This window comes from Pongo abelii, chromosome 15 (assembly GCF_028885655.2).
Source record: "Pongo abelii isolate AG06213 chromosome 15, NHGRI_mPonAbe1-v2.0_pri, whole genome shotgun sequence".
Lineage (NCBI taxonomy): Eukaryota > Metazoa > Chordata > Mammalia > Primates > Hominidae > Pongo > Pongo abelii.
The window spans coordinates 102,582,372-102,588,371 of NC_072000.2; the positions used below are offsets into that span (position 1 = coordinate 102,582,372).

Consider the following 6,000-nt stretch of genomic DNA (forward strand, 5'->3'; position numbering starts at 1 on the left):
AGGTATCAGTACCACCAATGTGCCAGAGAAGAATGCAGTCAGGATGGCGAGAAGTACAGTTTTACTTTCTCCCATTCTGTCTTTCCATTTAGCCACTATTTTTCTTGTCCCCCTCTTCCTCCCCTCCTTATTGCAAGATGTCTGGCACCCAGGGTCTGGCATGAAATCTTACGGATCTGCATTTTCTGCAGGGCTGCAACAACAGGTTTCAACTTGATTTGCCGTCCCTGTGAAACGTGGAGTTTCATTTGTTTCCTTCCGAGGACAAGAAGGGCTGTAGCTCTTAGTGCTGAAAGGGGGCATCTTTATGTTGGATTGGATGTTTCTAAAGAGATGAATTCGACTGTCATGTATTATTTAAGAAAAGTATTTTTATTGTATTATGTATTGTGAAAGCACATTCCACTTTTGCATGTCATTTCACTGCTTTGTTGTTGTAAAGTTACTATTGGCCTTGAGAATATCCACTGGCAGAAATTTGCACTTAGCATTCTAAAATGTTAGTCACAAAAAGATGGTGAGAATCATGCTACCTGGGCATCTGATTTTACAAGGTGGGGAAACCGAGTCTGGCAAAAAAGAAAGGGTTTGCTCAAGGTCAGAGCTGGTTATGATAACATTGGAAGAATTCCCGAATTGGAGGGCCTCAGATCATTGGCATAATCCACATGGTCTTCAGGATTCATTCAATGTTCATTTTATTTTTTGCTGTAGCCATTCTTATGCACTTTTATACCACATGTACGTATACTTAAAAACAGACGGCCGTTATATGTAATACTATCTCTCTGGACTGACACATATTATTAATATTTGATTATTTTGCAGAATTTTATAAAGTAGTTTTCCTACTCTGACTGTTTTAAATGACATCATACGCCTTTGGAGAATTTCAAATTGGAGGATATTATCGTTTTTTGGCCATTTCAAATATATTATGAGTTATATACAGGAAACTGATTTTAAAGAGTGATGGATGGATGAATAGATAGCATGGATGAGTAAATAAATGAATACATAGGCATATATTCACATATGCACACATACATACCATTTTAATAATAAATGTATTATTTTGTACAGAGACCTGATTGATAAATGCTACACGTGTGCATCTCGTTGAGCTCAAGGACAGAGCTGCCCCTCTCCTCACTGTCTGCAGTGCCTGGTCCAGGCAGGACCTGCCATCAAGTCAATGCTGAAAATGTTGGCCACACAAAAACATCTGCACCGTCGGAAGGAATAGAAGCTCCAGAACAACGCCTGGGCTTCAAGATCCAATGGAACTTTGTCAGTTGAATGCTAATCTTGAATCCAGGTCTTCTTGCTTCCAAATGTGGTCCTCTGCTGTCTCATCAGCCTCTTGGGGCTTCACGCTGGGCTCCAGTTCAGGGTGTGTGGAGATGCCAAACGCTTCTCGGAATGGCCTATCTGGGATCTCGCCCAGTGCCTTTCTCCCTCCTCTTGCTATTTTTCGTGTCTTTTCTCTTCCCCCTCTCCCTGTCTCGGGCGTGTTTACTTGCAGCAGCCAGAAAGACCACCTTCCACCCGCTCTCTCTTCGGTTCAGCTGCACCTCTCTACTCCAATAAACCGTTTGCATTCCATCTGGTGAGCGTTTGCTCTGAAGACATTTCCTTGTCAATCTCTCCCGCCACATTAAAAATCTGTCATTACGATTGCATCGCCGCCTGGCTCCTGAGATTTCTGACTGCTTTATTGCTCTCCTCATTTTTTTCTCTTGCCTGCTACAGCCGAGAAGCAGAAATAAAGGTTTGTTGTTGAAACATGGCCGGGAGGAAAGTAGGAGGCTCACATCTGTCAAGGCATTACCTTTCTTCAACCAGGGATTAAGGTGTTTTACGGCACTCGCTACTGAGCAGTCACACTGAATAAATTTTCTCAGTAGAACATAAAAATGAACTCATACATTTTGAACCAAGTTTCTTCTTTCCAGCCAGCCCCGATCATTATGCAGTGGCACCCGCATACAGGGGTGCCAGCAAGTTAGGAAGTTTCTCAGACCCATCCCACCTCCCGCCAAAGCTGCATTATTTAAATGCCCGTTGAGGCGAGGGAAGCATCAGGATTAAGGGGAGATGGTGGCTGTGAATGCTCAGGTTTCCTCGGCTTATTGGAGAGAACAGAAAGATTTAGAAGAAACCTGGCCCCAGGTGTCCTCACTCAGGCCTGGCAATGCCCGATCTTGCTTTAAGAGCTGGATCAAATCCCTTTCTGTGGGGAGTGGCCCCTGGTTCCTCCACCATCCTGTCCCCTCCTCCCTGCCCTGTAGGAGCACTTATGTGACAACTGCCTGTTTCACAGCCCATCCTCCTACTTTCTTCTTTATCCCTGAACCTCATGCTTACAAGACTTTACAGTGCCTATTAAGAGCGATGTAACCATAATATTTTGGGGGGCTTTTTTTTTGCATTCCAAACTTTGTACATGGATTAGCCCACTTAGACTTCCTAGCCAACCATTAAAGCAGGCCATTCTGTTCTCATCTTATAGATGAGGAAACTGGGACAGAAAGCCGTGTTAAGCACCTTGCAGAAAGTCAAAGAGCTAGCCAGGGACAGACCTAGGATTTGAACCCAGCATCAGAACCCCTACTTCTAAGACCAGCAGTCTGTTGTTAAGTGCTGTGCTATTCTGCCAACGGCATAGGGCATGGGAAGAGAGGAGTTTAGGAAAGGCTTTGAAACAACTTTCTGGCACAGCAGCGTCTTGGTAATGAGCAAAGGTGCCTGGGAGCGCTATCTTGTCCTGGTACCCTCTGCCCCTGAGGGCTGCCACAGCCCCATCCAAAGTTACAGAGCAACAGGATTGGTGACCTGGGCTGAGGCTTCATCTGAACTCCCTTTGTGACTTTCTCCACTATTTCTCTCTCTCTCTCTCACAGATGCTCACACACACACACACACACACACACACACACACACACACACACACAATGTCCTCTCTACCTTTCTGACTATGCTATTCTCTCTACCTGGAATCCTGAAATTCTCTCTATTATTATTTTTTCAAAGGTAGGGAAAACTCCTATTCATCCTTCAAAACCTTTTATTTTCTGTGAAATCTTTCTTTACCCCTCAAGAATAAAATACAGACTCCCCACAACAACAACAAAAACAACACCCCGCATGTCTTTTCTCATCCCTGAGTAATGGCACCCACCGAGTTGTATTATACAGGATCTGTTTTCAGGTTAGTCTCCCCGATAACCATCACAAAAGTCAACACCCCTATACACACTGAGCTCTTAGTAATCTTCATAATAACCCTAAGGGATAGGTCTGCTCTCATCTCTTAAATGGACTGAAGACCTTCTGTTTAGCACCTTAATACCATTGTGTTCTCTGGATGGCGTAATGGAACCAGCAGTGCAGTGAGGGCTAGGAGCAAGACTTGGGGATCTGGAGATTGCCTGGAATCGAGGGCTGGAAGCTGGTTCTGGTTTCTATGGTTTCTAAGAGCTGCCCTTGAACCACGCATCCAGACACCCTCGAGGCAGGGCTTACAGGAGGCACCTCCTTATCACCAGACCCAGGCTTAGGACCTGGCACATAGTGCCCGCAGGGAAAGAAACTCTGCTTTGCTACCAGAAACCTACTTCTAAGACCAGGCTTGGTTTTCCTGGATGGCCTTGCTGCTTGCATTGCTTATAATGGTAAAAGTCTGAAAGCAGCCAGGATGTTCAGCTAAACAGGAACCCCTATGATAATCCAGTCATGCAAAAGAGCCCTATGCAGTTGTGAAGAAAAATGAGGTCACTCTAAATGTGCTGATACAGAAGAGTTAACAAAATTAACTGTTGTTAACTGAATAAAAAGCAAGAGGCAGAACAGCATATCACACAAAGAGACAAACATGCATGATAACATGTAGACTACTCCTGAAAGAATGAATAAAAACCAGTGGGCATCCCCAAAACAAAAAATAATTTTTTTTGTCTATCCCTTTTATGTAGTTTGAATTTTTGGTAATGTGTAGGTCTTATTTGCGATAAAATATGAGTTAATTTTAGGTAAGTGCTTCATGAAATCCTAAGGACCACCCTGAAGCGCAAACAGCATCACTAGAGTGGATATGCCCAGCCACAGGTTTGTGAGAATTGGGGAACTCCAGCTCAGTGTAGACAGGCTGGGACACAAGTAAGGACTCACCCTCTTAGGCTGAGCTGGCCCTGGACTAAGGGACACTTGGCTTATTTTCCTTGCGGCCTAGGCACTGAGCAAATGCCCCATGTTCATTTTTGCTTCCCAGCTCATATCTATTCTGATCGGATAAACGGGCCAGTTGGCAGGACCATTGTGATTAACTTTGGCTGATCCCTGAGTAAATGATCTTCTGGATACAGGTGGTAGGCCTTGATCTGATTTGCCACAAGGTAGAAGTCTCAATGTCCCTCATTACCCAACAAACCACTAGGCAGGGAATGACGATACCATGCCTCAGATTGTTTCCCCATAGCCGTCATGGCCTGTCTCCTACACAGAATAGCAGGCATCTTGCTGTGAGTCAACCCCTCGTCCACTGGCTGCAAGTCATGTGAAATTCAATTAACTTTCTACAGGAGGAATAAAAGCAAGGAAGAAGCTGCCACACCTCGAGAGCCAACATGGTACTGAGCACTGTGGTCAATCATTATTTTTATCGGATTAAATAAAACGTTATCCCAATGACAAGTCCACATGGGGAACGTCATCATCCCCATTCTACATACCCAGATGCTGAGGCCCAGCTGCAAGGTGGTGTAAAGGACAGGATGGGGGACATTTGATCTGCCTGCTCAGTCTGTGAGGTGAGCATGCGGGGGCTCTCAGTTTGAATATTGTCTCCACCAGGGTCAAGGGGGGCTACCTGGGGGATTATATCACTTCTCTATGCTTCATTTGCCTCAGCTGTAATGTGCTGCTTATGCCGCTGTGCTATTGTGAGGATTAAATGAGATACCCCTTAAAGGCCCATTGTGCCTAGCATACAGTAAATGCTCAATAAACCCTACCCATCATTATAATCCAACTTGCCAAAATGTTCTCCTTTTGGCTTTACTCCCCAATCAGAGTTCACACATGCAGAGATGTGGGCCCTTCCTTAAGTTTCCCTTTCTTCCTATGCCCATCCAATTTCTTCAAATTTGTTTTGTTAGTTAGATTTTTATTTTCTTGTGACCATTTCATAAAACTAGTTTTGGAGTCCAAAATCCTGTCAACTTGAGCACGTTAATCTGCAATCCCCATAAGGATGTGTAATGTGATTTATAGATGCATTTTCTTTAGCTTAACAATATCACGTTCACATTTCGGCCTCGGCGGCCTTCATCGCCTTGCCAAACTCTGGAATTTTATTGTTGGATGAAATAAACTGTGGTTATAAATCATTCCCAGATGTCAGCCTAATTATTTAGAATGCGTGGGGACCTGTTGGATGGAGTGCTTCGGCCACACACTCGCTGCGTGTTTCTGATGGCAGCTTCCTCCCCGCCTCGCCCTGAGAGCTCCCGGGGCTGGCTCTGAGGCACTGGCTTTCTGCCCCAACCCCAGGACTTCCAGGCATTTCCTTTTTTATTTATGATTTTATTACATCAAAGATGTCCCCACCAATGCTGATTTCCAGGAGCTGGGGTTTCTCATCATATCCCTGACTCCTTTCTGCAGAAAAGCAATTTGCTTCCCCGGGATTTTTCACAGCCGACGTTGACAAACAAATGGGACACCTGTCAGGGCTACTTGCTGACCATGAGCGAAGAGGGGAGTGCAGGGCTTCTTCGGGGTGGCAGGAGGGTGGGGCTAAGCATTCGGAAACAGAAGCTCTCAGGGTCATCCTCTGGTCCTGCTGGTGGCACCACTTAGCAAGCCTGCAGGGGAGGACAGAAAGGAGCCCTAGTTATTTTTGGATCTTAAATGGAGATTTTCCAGAAAATTCATTCAGAGAAGGAGCACTGACTATTCACAGCTCCAGCCACACTCCCCAAAAAACCAGCCTCTGCCTAC

The 6,000-nt window shown here is 45.0% G+C and overlaps 1 long non-coding RNA gene across 1 annotated transcript in view; it reads left to right on the top strand.

Moving 5' to 3' along the window:
* Positions 1-5,387, top strand: part of LOC129049974 (uncharacterized) — a 30,675-nt gene extending 25,288 nt beyond the window's left edge. The window contains exon 3 of the long non-coding RNA XR_008513453.1: positions 1,084-5,387. This is a non-coding gene — a long non-coding RNA (uncharacterized LOC129049974). The remainder of the gene's footprint in view (positions 1-1,083) is intronic.
* The last annotated feature ends 613 nt before the right edge of the window (positions 5,388-6,000 follow it).